Genomic DNA, 17,990 nt, shown 5'->3' with positions numbered 1-17,990 from the left:
TAAGAGTAATAACATGAAAAATATTTAAAGAATTCAAGAAAACATTTATTCTACTTAACTGATCCGCTTAGCCTTTTTTTTCAGCATAGTATCATGAAAAGTAAAAAATTTTTCCATATTTATGTGAGTTCTCTCACTTTCATTTTTTTCATTTCAAAGAAAAGTTAAATTTTCTTGTTAATATTAATACAGTGTTTAGGGAGGTGATTTCTCTTTCTGATTTCTAACACTTTACAATAACAATGTATTACTTTATTAAAGAGGAGAAAAGTTATTAAAGAAAAAATGGACACTGACTAAGAGTCACATTTTCCACATTCATACTTTGGACCAACTTGATCTGAGGAAACTCGTTTATCCCTCTGAACCTCAAGAAGACAGTAAAATGGGACTAATTCTAACTGCTTTATCTGTTTCAGAGTTGTTTTTACATTAGATGGCAAACAGAAAAAGCAGTTTGAGAAATTTTAATATACTCTCTATATCAGATAGCGTTATTGTTATTCGTAGTATGTGTTCAAGTAGACACTAATGAAAAATGCAAGATTTTGGTTAAAAAAAAAGTCTGGATGGGTGGGTTTTTCCTCTGTCTTCTGATTTCTGATCGTATTAATGTAGCACTATCGTATAACATATCATGTTTTTTTTTCTCCTTTAGTGGTAAGATACATCTTTGTTGGTTAGCAGGTTTTTGCCCATATCAGCTACACATTCAGGGTTTTCGTATAGAAATTACTGTCAAGTTTCTTTCTTTTTATTTTTTTTAAACCAAAATCTTGCATTTTTCATTAATGTCTACTTAAAGATGTTAAATAAGATAGGGCTACTAAAAACCTGTTTGCAAACTTATGTCTATTCACTAATTCGGGGGCAAGAGTTTTCCTGCAGCTTCAAATTCATTTAATTGTACTGTTAATCATTCAGATTTTTTTTCCTGTAGGGTTATTATGAAAATTAATATTGGAATGTCTTGCTAAAATCAAGGTGCACTGTCATCCCCCCTCCCCCGCCCCCTGTTTACTAACCCTGTGTTAGAAGTAAATTAAATTATTAGTTTGTCATGTATTATTCCTATTGAGATTACACTGGCTTCTGATTGTTATTTCTTTCTTATCTCATTGTCATTAAATCATCTCTTTGATAATATATTCTAAAGTTTCATTGAGAATCTATACAATGCTTGCTTATGTTCAGTATCTTAAGTAGTGTTGTCTTTTTCAAAATTTGGGTAGGGTTTGGCAGGTAATAATAAAAGTATATTTATTCGTTGCTTTATACCTTATATCTCCTTAATTCATATAAGTATTTTTTGGTAGTTTATAGAAGAGAAAAATTTAGGCTTAGTGAATTTAGGTAACTTGCATATGTCAGTAACAATAATAAGTGTAATAAATGTACAGGAATAATAAAAAAATAATAAAAACGAATAATAAAGAATAAATGGAAGGTAATTACTACCAGTTATTGAGCAATTAGAATGTGTCATACAGTGTTCTCAGTGCTCTAAGTGTAGTAACTTCTTTAAACTGTAAAACAGGGCACCTGGGTGGCTCAGTTGGTTAAGTGACTGCCTTCGGCTCGGGTCATGGTCCCAGGGTCCTGGGATCGAGTCCCACACGGGCTTCCAGCTCCAAGGGGAGTCTGCTTCTCCCTCTGACCTCCCCTCTCATACTCTCTCACTCTGTCTCTCTTTCTCCAAATAAATAAATAAATAAATAATCTTAAAAAAAAAAATAAACTGTACAAACAAAGGAAGTAGGTTGTATCATCTGTGTATTACAGGTAAGGAAACAAAAGCACAGGAAGATTAAATAACTTGCACAGGGTTACTTAGTTTTAAGTGGCAACACTGGAATTGAAACCCAAATACCCTGGCTTCAGAGCCTACACTTTTTTTTTTTTTTTTTAAAGATTTTATTTATTTATTTGACAGAGAGAGACCACAGTAGACAGAGAGGCAGGCAGAGAGAGAGAGAGGGAAGCAGGCTCCCTGCTGAGCAGAGAGCCCGATGCGGGACTCGATCCCAGGACCCTGGGATCATGACCTGAGCCGAAGGCAGCGGCTTAATCCACTGAGCCACCCAGGCACCCCCAGAGCCTACACTTTTAACCCACTATGCACTTTTGCCTCTACAATAAGCGATGATGCTGAGATTTAAATCCAGGTTTATTTGATTCTGATACTTACGTTCTTTGTCCTATACCATTTTGTCTCAGTAGCTAGGTAACGTCTTAAGAGCATCACCCATCTTGTGTAAGGAAAACTCTTCATGATGAAAGCAAATAAGATTGAATCTCTTATACTACCTTTTTACTTTGTTGTTTATTTATATTCTGTCATTTCAAAGCTTCCTGAAACTTACTCTTTTTATAGGAACTTTTTTCCGCAGTACTTTTTGCATATATCTTCATCTCCTTTAGTCTGAGTAGATGATAAACTACATTTCTTATCTCGACAAGTGTCCTTTTTAAAACCAAATCAGTTAGACAACTCCCTGTGCTGCCTTTTTTGTTTCTTTAATACTGTTCCTTTTTGTCTGCTTTTGGACTTTTAAAGTTACGTGGCTAGAATTGAACTTTTTAGACAAACCTTCTTGCTTTCTCTTTTGAGCTGTAGTCGTTTCTAAGGTATCTAACATGGCTTTCATCCCTGTTTCAGGAGTCTGACCTTTTGAAACTTGCTCATGTTGTATCACCCTACTTTACTGCTCTCCTGTTACTATTACGATTTCTAGGATCAGTGGCTCTTAGTGCTTGCCATTTTATCACCACTGACCCGTTTTTATATTTTTATATTGTTAACAAGTTTTAATCTGTATTCTAATCTTAATTTTGTATAAATTAGCCACGAGAGTATATAAGTAAACCAAACATAGGCTGTTAATTTATGAATATAAGGGTTTGTATAATTTTGCCCGGACTGCGCATAAGAAAATACCAAGGACTGGGTGGCTTAAAAAACAAATTTTTTTTTTACAGTTCTGGAAGCTAGAAGTCCAAGATCAGGGTGTCATCAGGTTGGTTTTTTTCTGAGGCCTCTGTCCTTGACTTGGATGGCTGCCTTCTTGCTGGGTCCTGCCATAGTTACCTCTCAGTCCTTCGTGTAGTCTGTGTTGTAATCTCTTCTTATAAGGACACCACTCATAATTGGATTAGGGCCTACCCTAATGACGCCATTTGAACTTAATTACTGCTTAAAAGCCATATTTCTAAATATGGTTATATTCTGTGGGTTAGGGCTTCAACATATGAATTTGGGAATTGGGGGGAGGGGCATGACACAAATTCAGCACATAACAGTGTGAATGGAATCTTTGGTCTCTTTCAAATCCAGATTTTATGATTCAAATGTTTATTACTTCTCTGATTTCAGAATTATGAAATTGTCAGAGCACTCAAGAATTGTTGACATGCAGTCTTTCTGCTTTATAATGAGATTTTTTTTAAAGATTTATTTATTTATTTGAGAGAGAGAGAACGAGTGGGAGGGGCAGAGGGAGAGGGAGAGAGAAACTAAAGCAGACAGACTGGGCTGAGTTTGGAGCCATATTGGTGCCGGGGGGGTAGGGGGGCGGCGCTTGATCTCATGACCCTGAGATCACAACCTCAGCAAAACCAAGAGTGAGATACTTAACTGACTATGCCACCCACACACTCTAGCATGAGATATCTGATACATATTTGAAGTGAAGACCTCACAGCTAAACTATATATGCTTTATATCAGAAATCTCTCTATACCTTTCCAAATAGGTGGTTACTAGAGTTTTCCCATAACAAAATGATCTTTTCCTCTGTTCTTATCTAAATACTCTTGTGCTCTTGCTGTTAAAGTTTTATTTATTCACTTGAAAAGTTTTATTTATTCATTTGAGAGGTAGAGCCAGCATGAGAGGGGTTGGGGGTTGGGGGAGAGGGAGAAGCATACTCCCCACTGAGTGAGGAGCCCTACACAGGGCTTGATCCAGGATCCTGAGATCATGACCTGAGCCAAAGGCAGAGGCTTAACCAGCTGAACCACCCAGGGGCCCTCTTCCTTACCTGTTATATTAAATCAGTGTTTTAAGATCTTCTAAGTATAACCCTTAGAAAGAAATATGTCTTCCACTATAGTCATACGTGTGAAACAAAACTCACCCTTAGTATATTTGATATGTCTGATTTTTCTTCTCTTTTGTTTCTTATTCTCCTTTTAAAGATGATTTTAGGGGCACCTGGGTGGTTCAGTTGGTTAAGTATGATGCTGGGATCTTGGGATTGAGCCCCACGTCAGGCTCGCTGCTGAGCAGGAAGTCTGCTTCTCCCTATCCCACTGTGTGCTCACTCAGTCTCTCTCTCTCTCTCTTTCTCTCTCTCAAATAAATAAATAAATCTTTAAATCAAATAAAGATGATTTTAATGCTTTAATTTCCTCATCCACTGATGGGTTGTATCCCTTGGTTTGAAAAATGTGGTTAGATGAAAACTTTGTTGTAACTCTAACCTTTGTACTACTACCAAGCTTCATGGTTTTATTGGGAATTTTCTTCCTTCCTCCCAAAGTTAATATAAGTCAATCTCTCTAGATGTGTTCTTCAACAGCTAGATTAATAAGTACTTTACCATTTATTATGGCATGAAAAAATTAGAAGTTCAGATTGGATGCGTATACATACATAATCATAAAATAGACCAGATAACTACAGTTTTACTTATTTTACCTAATCTCTAGGTCTTTTATTTCTTTTTCTTTCTTTATTACATTAGTTAGGGCCTCTAGTACGATGTTCCATGGAAGTGGTGAGAAGTAACACCTTCTCTTGTTGCTGATCTTAGAGGAAAAGAGTTTATTTACAGTTAGGTATATTGTTAACTAAATGTTTTTCATAGTTATCTTTTACTCATTTGAAGAAGTTCCCTTTTAGTCCTAGTTTGCTAAAAATTCTTAACATGTTGAATTTTCTCGAAGACTTTTCTGCATCTTTTGAGTTGTTCTTCAAATTTTCTTTTATTCTTTTCATGTGGAGTAGAGCAGAAATATTTTTTAATGGAAAACCAAACTTGTATTGCTGGATTTGCTTTACTATGATGTTTTTTTCGAAGGGATTTTTACATCTGTGTTCATGAGGGCTTTGGTCCGTAGTTGCCTTGATTTGTCATATTTTCAGATTTTGGAACTAAGATTATTATGCTTGGATTATAAGGCAAGTGAAGAATTGTTCCCTCTGCTTATTTCTGAAAGAACTTATATTGTCTTAGTATTATTTTATCCTTAAATAAGTTTTTTTTATCCTTATTTTTTATCCTTTTTTATCCTTAAATGAAGTTTTTGTGAGAGAGCTTTTATTGTAAATTGGATTTCTGTAATATATACAAGGCTATTTAGCTTTTCTGTTTCTTGTTTCAGTCTTGGTGGTTCAAGGAATTGGCTCACTCATTCAAGTTGTTGAATTACCTGGTGTAAAGTTTCGTGATATTTACATAAATATCAGTGTCTAATGGATCTGTAATGATGTATATCTTTTCACTCCTGATATGGATAACTTACGATTTATCTTTGTTTTGATCTGTCTTGCTAGAGCTTTGTCAGTTTCATTACTCTTTCAAAGAATCAACATCTTTGTTAATTTTCATTTTTTCTATTTTCTATTTAATTGATTTCTACTTGTTATTTTTAATATTTTCTTATACCTTCTTTTTGATTTACTTTTACTTTTTTAGTTTCTGGAAGTGGGAGCTTAGATCAGGAATCGGTAAACTTTTTCTGTAACTGTTTCTGATATATATTTTAGGCTTTGTGGACTATATTGTGTTACAGCTACAACTCTACTCTTCAGGTAATACATAAATGAATGAGCATAACTTTGGACACAGATTGGAATTTCATATAATTTTCATATGTCATCAAATAAGGTTGTTCTTTTGATCCTCCTCCATTCCCATTTATAAACATAACCATTTTTGGAACTCCTGCCTGGCTCATTCAGTAGAGCATGTGACACCACTTGATCCTGGGCCCATGAGTTTGAGCACTGTGTTAGGTGTAGAGCTTACTTAGAAAAAGTAAAATCTTTGAAAACAAACAAACAAAAAAGCCGTTCTTAGTCTCCTGGGCATACAGAAACAGCTTGCTGGAGTTGGCTTCTGGATTGTATAGTTTGCCAGCCCCTTGCTTAGATCACTGATTTTACACCACCCATCCCCCAATAAAAGTTTTAAAGCTGTGAATTTCAAAGTACTAATTTCCCACATGTTCTCATTATATATTCTTTTAAGTTTTTATTTTAATTACAGTTAATGTACACTCTTATATTAGTTTCATGTGTACAATACAGTGATTTAACAATTCCATACATGTATTACCTGGTGCTCCTCTGATTATATTTTTATTAACTTTTTTGTGGGTGTGTGTGATTTATTCTCGATGCATGGATTATTTGGAAATTTGTTATTTAATTTCCAGGTATTTTAGGCATTTTAAAGATATCTTTTAATTGTTGGTTTACACTTTATTATCAGTGTTATCTAGGAGTATACTCTGTATGATTTCATTTCTTTGGTCTTTTTTGGCATTTTCTAGCATATAGTCTATCTTGGTGAGTGTCACATGTGTATTTGAAGAAATGTGCATATTCTAGAATTTTTCAGTGCAGTATTCTGTAACTACTAATTAGATTAAGTTGGTTGATAATATTTCAGTCTTCTATATCTTAAACTTGTTTTATCGGTTACTAAGCGAGGGATGTTAAAATCTCCAACTATTACTGTGTCTTTGCCTTTCAGTTCTGCCAGTTTTTTTTATGTATTTTGAAGTTCTCTTGTTAGGTGTATACACATTTGTGATGAGTATAAATTGTTCTTGTTACCACTGTGAAATCTCTCATTTCTAGTAATATTTGCTTTGAGGTTTCCTTTGCTTAATATAGCTATATAACTTTCCTAGCATTTTCATGATTATAATTTTTTCCCTCCCATGTATAAATATACCCTGTGTATTTATATTTAAATTGACATGTTTAGTTTAGTTAGGTTTTTCTTATCCTGCCTTCTTTTGGTTAAACCAGTTATCTTTTAGAATTTCATTCTATCTTTTGTATTGACTTTAAAAATTAACTTTTTGGGGCGCCTGGGTGGCTCAGTGGGTTAAGCCACTGACTTCGGCTCAGGTCATGATCTGTGTCCTCTGATCGAGTCCAGCATCGGGCTCTCTGCTCAGCAGGGAGCCTGCTTCCTCCTCTCTCTCTCTGCCTGCCTCTTTGCCTACTTGTGATCCCTCTCTCTGTCAAATAAATAAATAAAATCTTAAAAAAAAAATTAACTTTTTGAGTTATAATTACATACAACAAAACACACCTATTTAAGGTATATATTGTCATGAATTTTAACATATTTATACACTCATGCCCAAAAAAGTATGCTTATAGTCTTTGCAGACAGTTTCAAGCATCACCATCAACATGCTGTTATTATAGATCACATAAATCTTTTCTAGGGTTTCACAATTGTAGTCCTACAGCATTTCTTGCATTTTTCACTCAGCATAAAGCTTTTGAACTCACTTGTGTTACTGTATGTATTCAATACTTTATTCACCCCTCTGACCAGAATTCTATTGTATGAGTATACTAGATAACATATTTTGTTTATCCATTTGGATTGCATATGTTTTATGGCTATCATGAATAACGGTGCTATGAATATCTGTCTTGAGTCCATGCGTGGACATATATTTAAGTTGGATAAATAACTAAGATTGGTATTGGTGGATCATACAATAAATGCATGTTTATTTTTTTGTGGTAGCTTTATTGAGACATAATTAGCATATAATAAAACTCACCCATTTAAGGTATACATTTAGTCTTTTAGTATATGCACAGAGTTGTGCAATTGTTACCACAATCAATTTTAGACCACTTAAATCATCTTCAGTGGCTGTCACCCATCAACTCTCCCTTCCTCCCTTGCCCTGAGCAACCAGTAGTTGACTTTCTGCATATAGATTTGCCTATTCTGGACATGTCATATAAGTGGAATTTTACAACATATAGTCTTTTATGTCTCGCTTCTTTCACTTAGCATGTTTTCAGTGTGCATTTGTGTTGTAGCATATATCATTTCGTCATTCCTTCTTATTGTGAAATAATATTCCATTGCGTGGATATTTTCCATGTTATCAGTTGATAGACAATTTGGGTTGTTTCCACGTTTTGGCTGTCATTAAATGAGTACTGTGAACATTGACATACGAGTTTCTTTTGTGGAAATCTATTAACATTTCTCTTGAGCATATACTCAAGAGAAATACAGGATGATATGATAATTCTGTGATTAGCTTTTCAAGGAGCTGTAGATTGTTTTCCAAAATGGCTGCACCATATTATAGTCCCACCAACAAAGTTGAGGGTTCCAGTTTCTCCATGTCCTCAACAGTAACTTATTTATGTATTTTTAGTTTGCCCATTTTAAATTGGGTATTGGCATTTTATTTATTTAAAAGAATTTATATATTTATTTGACAGAGAGAGATCACAAGTAGGCAGAGAGGCAGGCAGAGAGAGAGAGGAGGAAGCAGGCTCCCTGCTGAGCAGAGAGCCCGATGCGGGACTCGATCCCAGGACCCTGGGATCATGACCTGAGCCGAAGTCAGTGGCTTAACCCACTGAGCCACCCAGGTGCCCTGGGTTTGGCTTTTTATAATTGCATTCTAAGAGTTCTCCTTTAGATACAAATCCTTTTTTGACATATGATTTGTAGATAGTCTCTCCCATTCTTTCAGACCCCTTTGAAGCACAAAAGTTTTCAGTTTGACCAAGTTCAGTTTATTTTTGGTTATTATTGCTTATATTTTTGGTGTCATTTCCAAAAGCTATTGCCAAAATCAAGATTTGGTAAAGTTTTAGCCCTGTGTTTTCTCTAGAATTTTTTCTTATAAGCTCTAAGTTTTTTTCTTACATGTTTTAGAGTTTTAGTTCTTATTTTCAGCTCTTTCATTCATTTTGGATTAATTTTTGTAGATAGTATATGGTCCAACTATTTTTTTTTACATATTGATATCCTTTGATCCTAGCACCATTTGTTGAAAGACTGTTTAACTTTTAAGAAACTGCCCAGTTGTTTTCCAGACTATTTGTACCATTTTATATTCTATCCAGCAATGTCTGGCAATTCCAGTTGCCCACATTCTTAGCAATATTTGGTATTGTCAGTCTTTTTAATCTTAGTCTTTCTATATGGGTGGGGTGGTTATCTCATTGTGTTTCTATTTTGCATTTCCCTGATGATTAATGAGGTTGAATATCCTTTCATGTGCTCATTGACTATATAGTGATTTTTGTGTTTGTGAACTGACAGTTCACATTTTTTCCCCCATTTGTGGAGGGTGACTTCTTTTTTCCTGTGATTTCATTAGTAATTCCTCTTGAGCAAGTGATTCTTAAACTTATGATCTCGGGCTCCTTTACTTTCTTACACATTATTGGAAACCCTGAAGAACATTTGTTTATGTGGGTTATATCAAAATATATCTCATTAGATATCAAGCTGAGGAATTTTGAAAATGTTTATTCATAATTCGATTATAAACTCACTGATGTTAATACAGACAACATTTTAACTATTTCCTAAAAACAAAAAGGAAATTAATGGGAGGCATGACATTATTTGTAATTTTGCCAATGTCTTTAATGATGGCTTCATACATAATTTGTTATTAGTGAAGCTTTTTTTTTTTTAAAGATTTTATTTATTTATTTGACAGAGATCACAAGTAGGCGGAGATGCAGGCAGAGAAAGGGGAGGAAGCAGGCTCCCTGCTGAGCAGAGAGCCAGATGCGGGCCTTGATCCCAGACCCCTGGGATCATGACCAGACCTGAAGGCAGAGGCTTTAACCCACTGAGGTGCCCACCCAGGCGCCCCAGGTGAAGCATTTAAAGAAAACCATACTCACATGTATTTGTTAAAGGAAGGAGTATTTTAATATCCTTTTTAAATAATTGTGATATCCTATTGATACTATACCAAAGCTTAACAAATGTAGTTTCTTAGGTTCTTGTTCCAAGATGGAATCTGAAAGAGCTGCCGTGATCTTTTTGTTAGTCTATCTTGCACCTGGAATGAGTGATGCACTATGTATGGTTTTCTAACACTATGCACTGGTTATTTAGAAGATACTGGTTTACTGAATTATGTAGCTATTCTACATTATTAATATATTTTATTATTCAGTATTTAAAAATCACATTTATGAACATCCCCATTGATCTCAGTAGAATAGTTTGTATTTATTTATTTATCCATTTATTTATTTATTTATTTATTTGAGAGCGTTATTTGAGCATCCTGAGCAGGGGAGGGAAGAGGGAGGGGAAGGAATCTCATCGCTGAGTGCAGAGCCCAATGCTAAGTTCAATCTCAGGACTCTGAGATTATGACCTGAGCTGAAATCCAAGAGTCTGGTGTTCAACCAACTGAACCACTCACATTCCCTGCAACAGGATAGTTTTGGGAAGCTGTCAAGCTCATGGTGCTAGGTCCAACTTTTCTTTTCTTTTCTTTTTTTGAAGATTTTATTTGTTTATTTATTAGAGAGAGAAAGAGTGCGCAAGTGCGGGCTCGCATACCTAAGCAGGGGGAGTGGCAGTGGGAGAGGGAGCCTGATGTGGGCTAGATCCCAGAATCCAGAGATCATGACCTGAGCCCAAGGCCAGCCACCCAACCAACTGAGCGAGTCAGGTGCTCCTGGGTCCAGCTTTTCTAAAATTAAGACTTGCTTGAAAGCTCTCACATTTTGTTGTTGGCAACAAAAAGTTTTTCTTGAAGTGATAAATTTTCTTTGTTCACTTTTCAGAAAATACCTACTTAAAAATAGTTTTCCATTGGAAAAGTGGTCTAACTCTGCTTATAATAACTTAAACACTCAGTTGCTTTTTTTTTTTTTTCTTTTTTCTTTCTTACCCCCCTTAGGGAGTGAGGGGCAGAGGGAGAGGGAGAGAGAGAGAGACTTGTAAGCAGGTTCTGTGCCCAGCACAAGCCTGAGGTAGGGCTCAAACACACAACCCTGAGATCATGACCCGAGCCAAAATCACAAGTTGAATGCTTAATGGAATGAGCCACACAGGTGCTCCAACTCAGGTGCTTTTTCTCAAGACAACTGTGGAAGCACAGGTTTGCAGCCCATCATACAGTGTTAAGACATATTTAAGAGTTGAGATTTAATTAATTTCACAGCTTTGTCAGAAACATTCTTAAGTCAAACTGGCCTTTTCCCCCCTCTAGTGCATTGCAATAAATAATACAGTGATTATTGGGTATCATTGCCTTAATTGGTGCCAAGTGATAGTAGTTATATCTATCATTGCTTTTGTATAGTCAGCACAAATATTCAACAGAAGTTATTTCAGGGTAAACTGAGATGCAAAAGAATTATTTACCACTTGTGTTTGTTACCATTTACAGTAAAGATCTTTGATGATTAGTTGATGCTAGTATCAGATATAGTCAAAACAGAAAGTGGGCCATATCCATAAAGCAGAAATATAACACTGTAGACCAGATATTAACTCATTTCCTGTATTTGCAGATAAGTTATCAGTTCAGTTCCACTTTATCTTTGGGAAGTGGAAGAGCCTGTTTCTTTTACTGACTTTATCCAGCAGGGTTCCAGCAATGTCTGCTGTGCGGGAGTTTATAAGTCTTTCAGATATTATGTATACTTTTTCAACCAATGTGATATGATAACTTACTCTTTAAGATATTTCATTGACTTTTTTATTTTTAGTGTGAAAAACTGTAATGATTATTGGCTTTTAAAGAATTCATCATGTATACATTTGAAGTACATTTAAATTCCTTTTTTTAAATGCTGAGTGTTCTCAAATGATAGTAAACTGAATCGGCAGCATAATTTATTTGAATATGTTTTATTACATAAGGCATGAGAGGACAACGTAATAGTATTTTTCAGCCAAAGGGAAAATAGCTTATCATATTCTCATTTGTAATTTATAGTTTGATTCGGATTCTTTGGAGTAGATTTCCCCCTTTTTTGAGTCAGAATTTGGATATGTCAGTTTCTTTTTCAACGTGATAATGGATTGAAACACAAATCGTCTGATCTCCCTTTTATATTTTTATTTTTTTAATTTTTTAAATATTTTATTTGTTTATTTGACAGCTAGAGAGAGAACACAAGTAAGCAGAGTGGCAGGGAGAGGGGCAGAGAGAGAAGCAGGCTCTCTGCTGAGAGCCTGATGCGGGGCTCGATCCCAGGACCCCGGAATCATGACCCGAGCTGAAGGCAGCCGCTTAACCAACTGAGCCACCAGGGCGCTCCTATATTTTTATTTTTTAAAAGATTTTATTTATTTGTCAGAGAGAGAGTGAGAGAGCGCACAAGCAGGGGGAATGGCAGGCAGAGGGAGAAGCAGGCTCCCCACTGAACGAGGAGCCTGATGTGGAATTCGATCCCAGGATCCTGGAATCATGATCCGAGCAAAAGGCAGACACTTAACTGACTGAGCCACCCATGCATCCCTAATCTCCCTTTTTTATTCCAATGATCCATTCTTAATTATAAAGTTCTAAATACTCTTAAAATATTACTCAATTTCAAAATAGCTGTTTAGATATAGTTATAAAAACCAAATTTGATATTATTGCAAAGCAGAATACTAAGAGTACTCTTAGTACTTAGTACTTAGTACTTAATATACATATTAAAAACTTTTAAGACTTCAAAATAATAACTTACTGGATCATAATGAGGCTACAGAGATTATAGCATGTGATTATTAAAGAGAGCTGGTAAGATCACAGTAGTACTGGACACCAAGATCTTTCATATTTCCTCATAATTGCCTTAGTGGTATTCATTCCTTACTGTGGGTTTAGGATCCCATCTGGTATTATTTATTCTATGCCTGAAGAACTTCATTTAGTATTTCTTGTATAGATCAGCTGGGAATGAATTCTGTTAAGTTTTCTGTCTCAGAATTACTTTAAAGTGAACAGTTTAAAAAAACTTGATATATCGCTTACCAGTTTTCTTAGTTTTATATCTGTGCATACTGAGCCTATTGTCATTACATACCATCTTTTAATCCTCATGTATCTTAGTTTTACAGGGTTTGCATATGTTCAGTATATTTAATGCTTATCCTCAGTCTTCATGTCATCATCTGCAGTTATTTTTGTTGTCTGAAGCTCATTTTCTTTTTTTTTTTTTAAGATTTTGTTTATTTATTTGACAGAGATTGCAAGTAGGCAGAGAGGCAGGCAGAGAGAGAGGAGGAAGCAGGCTCTCTGCGAAGCAGAGAGCCTGATGTGGGACTCGATCCCAGGACCCTGAGATCATGACCTGAGCCGAAGGCAGAGGCTTTAACCCACTGAGCCACCCAGGCACCCTGAAGCTCATTTTCTAATAGGTGCCACAGAAAGCACTTATGGGAACAATATTCTTGCATGTTGGTAACAGTGCTCTTTGGACATCTGAGTGGCTCAGTCGTTAAGCTTCTGCCTTCGGCTCAGGTCATGATTCCAGTGTCCTGGGATCAAGTCCTGCTTCAGGCTCCCTGCTCAGTGGGGAGACTGCTTCTCCCTCTCCTACTCCCCCTGCTTGTCTTTCACTGTCTCTCTCTCTGTCAAGTAAATAAAATCTTTTTAAAAAACAAAACAAAACAATGCTCTTTAAGGTTGAAAATTCAGTTTTGCTGCATATAAAATAACTTAGCTAGGCTTTTCTCTTCTTGATTATTTTAACTGTTACTTCATTTTCTTCTGGCATGAAAAGCATTGCTGTTGAAGTTTGATGATAATGTAATTTTTGTTTTATTTTGTTTTTTAAATGATTTTTGTCTTGATCTCCATAAGATTCTTTTTTTCTTTAAATCTATGAAGTTTAGGATGTATCTTGTTTTTGGAGTTGATAGTTTTAGTTAGACATATCTTTGAATATGTAATTTAAAATCCTTTAAAGATTTGAGAGAGAAGGAGAGAGAGACACACAAAACAGAGACAGTGGCAGTGTGAGCAGGAGCAAGAGGGAGAGAGAATCTGAAGCAGACTCTGTGCTGAGCACAGAGCCTGATGCAGGGCTCAGTCTCACAACTGTGAGATCCTTACCTGAGCCAAAACCAAGAAGCGGACACTGAACTGATTGAGCCACCCAGATGCCCCTAAAATCTTTCCTTTGAGGAAAATCTTCTAATATTCATTCTTTCGCCATGCTTCTGATTTGGTTTCCTTCTTCAGGGACTACCTATTTTCTGTTAGATCTTTGTGTGTCTTCAGTATTTGTAATATTTTGGTGTCTTTAAAAAATTTCCCTATTTTCCCTATTTCTATTTCTTTTAAGGCATAATCTGTTGTTTACTCAATTTTCTGTACATTCTAATTCAGTCTTTATTTCTGATACGATTTTTTTGTTATTTCTAATTATTTTGTTTTGTCTTTATGATTTGAATTTTTCTAACCCATATGTCTCATATCATTTTCTCACTGAATCTTGTGTTATGAAATAGAAGGTTATAATTTTGATCTATATGCATATTTTTCTAACATGCATTCTTTATCCGTAGAGATGTTATTTTACTCCCTGTATTTTTTTTTTTTTTTTAAGATTTCATTTGTTTATTTGACAGACAGAGATCACAAGTAGGCAGAGAGGCAGGCAGAGAGGAGGAAGCAGGCTCCCCGCCGAGCAAAGAGCCGGATGTGGAGCTCCATCCCAGGACCCCGGGATCATGACCTGAGCCGAGCCGAAGGCAGAGGCTTTAACCCACTGAGCACCCAGGCGCCCCCTCCCTGTATATTTTATTACAATAATTTTTGTGTGGATTTAACATCTGTACTTCCTTGTTGCTCATTTTTGTATGAGATTAGTTTTTTTAGAAGGTTTTGTGGCTTAGGGTATCTTTTCCAACTGTTTTGGTTTTTGTGTAATGTTAAAAAATACAGTGATCGCTTTTTGATTTTTTCTATCTCTTTAATTACTACCCAATATTTATCTGAATCTTCACTTTCCTTTTTTCCCCCCCTTTTGTATTTTATTTTATTTTTTAAGATTTTATTTATTTATTTGACAAAGACATACCACAAGTAGGCAGAGGCAGGCGGAGGCGGGGGGCGGGAAGCAGGCTTCCTAATGAGCAGAGAGCCCAATGCGGAGCTCGATCCCAAGACCCTGAGATCATGACCGGAGCCAAAGGCAGTGGCTTAACCCACTGAGCCACCCAGGCGTCCCCTCCCCTTTTGTATTTTAAAGTAGACTCCATATCTAGAATGGAGTCCAGTGCAAGGCTTGAATTCACCACCTTGAGATCAAGACCGAGCCAGGATTGGGAGTCAAACACTTAACCAACTAGCTACCCAGGTACCCTCTTTCCTTCTTTTCTGTTGTGACTTTGCTACTCAGTTTTGATTCTATTCCTAGCAGTTTCTCCTTAGTGTATGGCTTATTCTAGAAGAGAATCATAGTTGGTCATTTTCAAGAGTTCATAGGAACTGTTGTTCCATTCTCACCATGGACCCCTTTGCTGTTAGATTGTCAAGACAGCAGCTTTCTCTCCTCATGAAATTGATCTGCCATGATTTCTTTTGAATACCTACATTTTAGCTATTTTGGGCTCTCTTGTTCTCAGGTGTATCATACACTTTGTTGATCCCTTTGCTTTCTTTTGCACTACTGTGTGTGAGTGCTTAGGTGTAGGGGCTGTTGGTTTGTCCTCATCTGCTTGGAATTTAGGGGAGACAAAACCTTGTCTCCTGGTTTTCTTGTGAATTCGCCATTGGTTTCTTTTTTTTTTTTTTCTTTAGGTCTCTGTGTTTCCCTTAGGGTTCGGAGACATAAGAACACTCTCTTCCCAAGATTTTCCCCTAAATGCCTATTTTAGGGACAACTTCAAAAAATATAAATTCCAGAGAGGACATTGCAGGGTTAATAAATTTATTAAAGCATCCTGTACAGTAATGTGGGAATCTTGTTTTTCCTAGTTCTTTAAAAAATTATGCCACATTCATAAAGTCTCCAAATTATATAGTTGAATGTTCAAGAAAGACCGGGATTGGGTAATGAATTGTCTTTCAGAATTGGAGCATCATTAGACATCTCATTGCATTATTCTGAAGACTAGGATTTTATTGTCAATGACTGCAGAGCTTTTAACCTTGATATTAATTGGTTGCTCTTCCTACTAAGCTAAAATATTTTTACCTTACGTATGTATTTACATGATTTATTTTTTTAAAGATTTTATTTATTTATTTGACAGACAGAAATCACAAGTAGGCAGAGAGGCAGGCTCCCTGCTGAGCAGAGAGCCCGACACAGGGCTTGATCCCAGGACCCTGAGATCATGACCAAAGCTGAAGCAGAGGCTTTAACCCACTGAGCCACCCAGGCGTCCCGTACATGCTTTATTTTTTTAAAACATTTACTTAGAGAGTGTAAGCAAGGGTAGCAGCAGAGGAAAAGAGAGTGATTACTTTGAGCGCAGAGCCTGACACCATGGGGCTTGATCCTAGGACTCTGAGATCATGACCTGAGCTGAAATGAAGAATTGGAGGCTTAAGTCACTGAGCCACTCACGTGCCTCAAATATTATATGTATTTTTAATTGACCACAGTAAGTCCGTTCTACAAGAAATGTGTCATAATTCTGCAACATTAAGTTAGCTTATAGATTCTTGATAAATAGGGGAACGGTGTCAGTATAACATGGGTAGTGTATTGCTTTCTACATGACTTTTTCTTAAACTAGACAAAGGGATCCTGAATAGAGGGAGTTGAATTTTTTTAGATTGATTTATTTATTTGAGAGAGAGAGAGCAGAGATAGCACAAGTGTAGATGGATACGGAGGAGCAAAGGAAAAAGGAGTCTTTTAAGCAGACTCCATGCTGAATGGGTTCAGCTCGGTCTCAAAAACCCTGACAAGAGTCAGACATTTAACTCACTGTGCCATCCAGGTGCCCCAGAGAATTGAGTTTTACATTTCATCAAGAAAGTAAAAAACTTCAAATTCAGCAGTACAGAAACAAAAGCCCCCCACCCCCAAATACACACACACACACACACACACACACACAGGTTTTTAATTAGAAGTGATAATTAGCAGTGGCAGGGAAGGGGGTTCCCTCCTAGAGAAGTATACTCTGGTCTAGCAGGGACTTTTCTCATGTGGCAGTCTGCATTTCCTTTTGTGTCCATCTTAGCTCTACTGTCTTAAAGCTCCACTTCTCAGTTCCCATAAGCCGTTGTTTCTCTTTCTCTGTTTTTATTACCTTTTATTATGCCCTGAGGTAGCATCTCAGCTGCTGTTAGCTGCCTCACTGGGGTGTCCAAGTTATCTCTGGAGGTGTCCCAATCATTGTTTTTGTTAGTGCTATGGTTACAGAGTTAACGGGGCATTGACTGATCGGCCTTGTATACCCCTCTCTGCCCTCCTAGACTAATTATTTTTTCCTTAAGCCTTGTTATTTTTAGCGTTGCAGAAAGCAGGATTTTCAGAAATGTAAGTATTTGTGTTATAGCAGATCTACTAAGAGGCTTCAAGAAGATGCTGGAGCTTAGTGTGGTTGGCTTTGTAGCATTATTTCTGTTCTTTTTTTTTTTTTTAAAGATTTTATTTATTTATTTGACAGAGAGAGATCACAAGCAGGCAGAGAGGCAGGCAGAGAGAGAGGAGGAAGCAGGCTTCCCACTGAGCAGAGAGCCCGATGTGGGGCTCGATCCCAGGACCCTGAGATCATGACCTGAGCTGAAGGCAGTGGCTTAACCTACTGAGCCACCTAGGCGCCCCACATTATTTCTTTTCTTGAAGGACTTCATAGAGTCCTGTTTTCTGGCTATGGAGAGCCAGTGTTTGGGATATGAGAATTACTATTGATTTTAAAATGCAGGGGAATGGGGCTCCTGGGTGACTCATTTGGTTTAAGCGTCTGCCTTCAGCTCAGGTCATGATCCTGGGGTCCTGGAATTGAGCCCCGTGTCGGGCTCTCTGCTCATCGGAGAGC

General features: G+C 36.7%; 1 protein-coding gene across 3 annotated transcripts in view; it reads left to right on the top strand.

Annotated features, from left to right (window-relative positions):
• CTDSPL2 (CTD small phosphatase like 2) overlaps positions 1–17,990 on the top strand; it is an 81,311-nt gene that overhangs the window by 29,097 nt on the left and 34,224 nt on the right. The window lies entirely within an intron of this gene.

The sequence above is a fragment of the Neovison vison genome, chromosome 13 (assembly GCF_020171115.1).
Source record: "Neovison vison isolate M4711 chromosome 13, ASM_NN_V1, whole genome shotgun sequence".
Lineage (NCBI taxonomy): Eukaryota > Metazoa > Chordata > Mammalia > Carnivora > Mustelidae > Neogale > Neogale vison.
The sequence above is the reverse complement of the archived record's forward strand: the minus strand, read 5'-3'. Positions and strand labels throughout refer to the sequence as shown.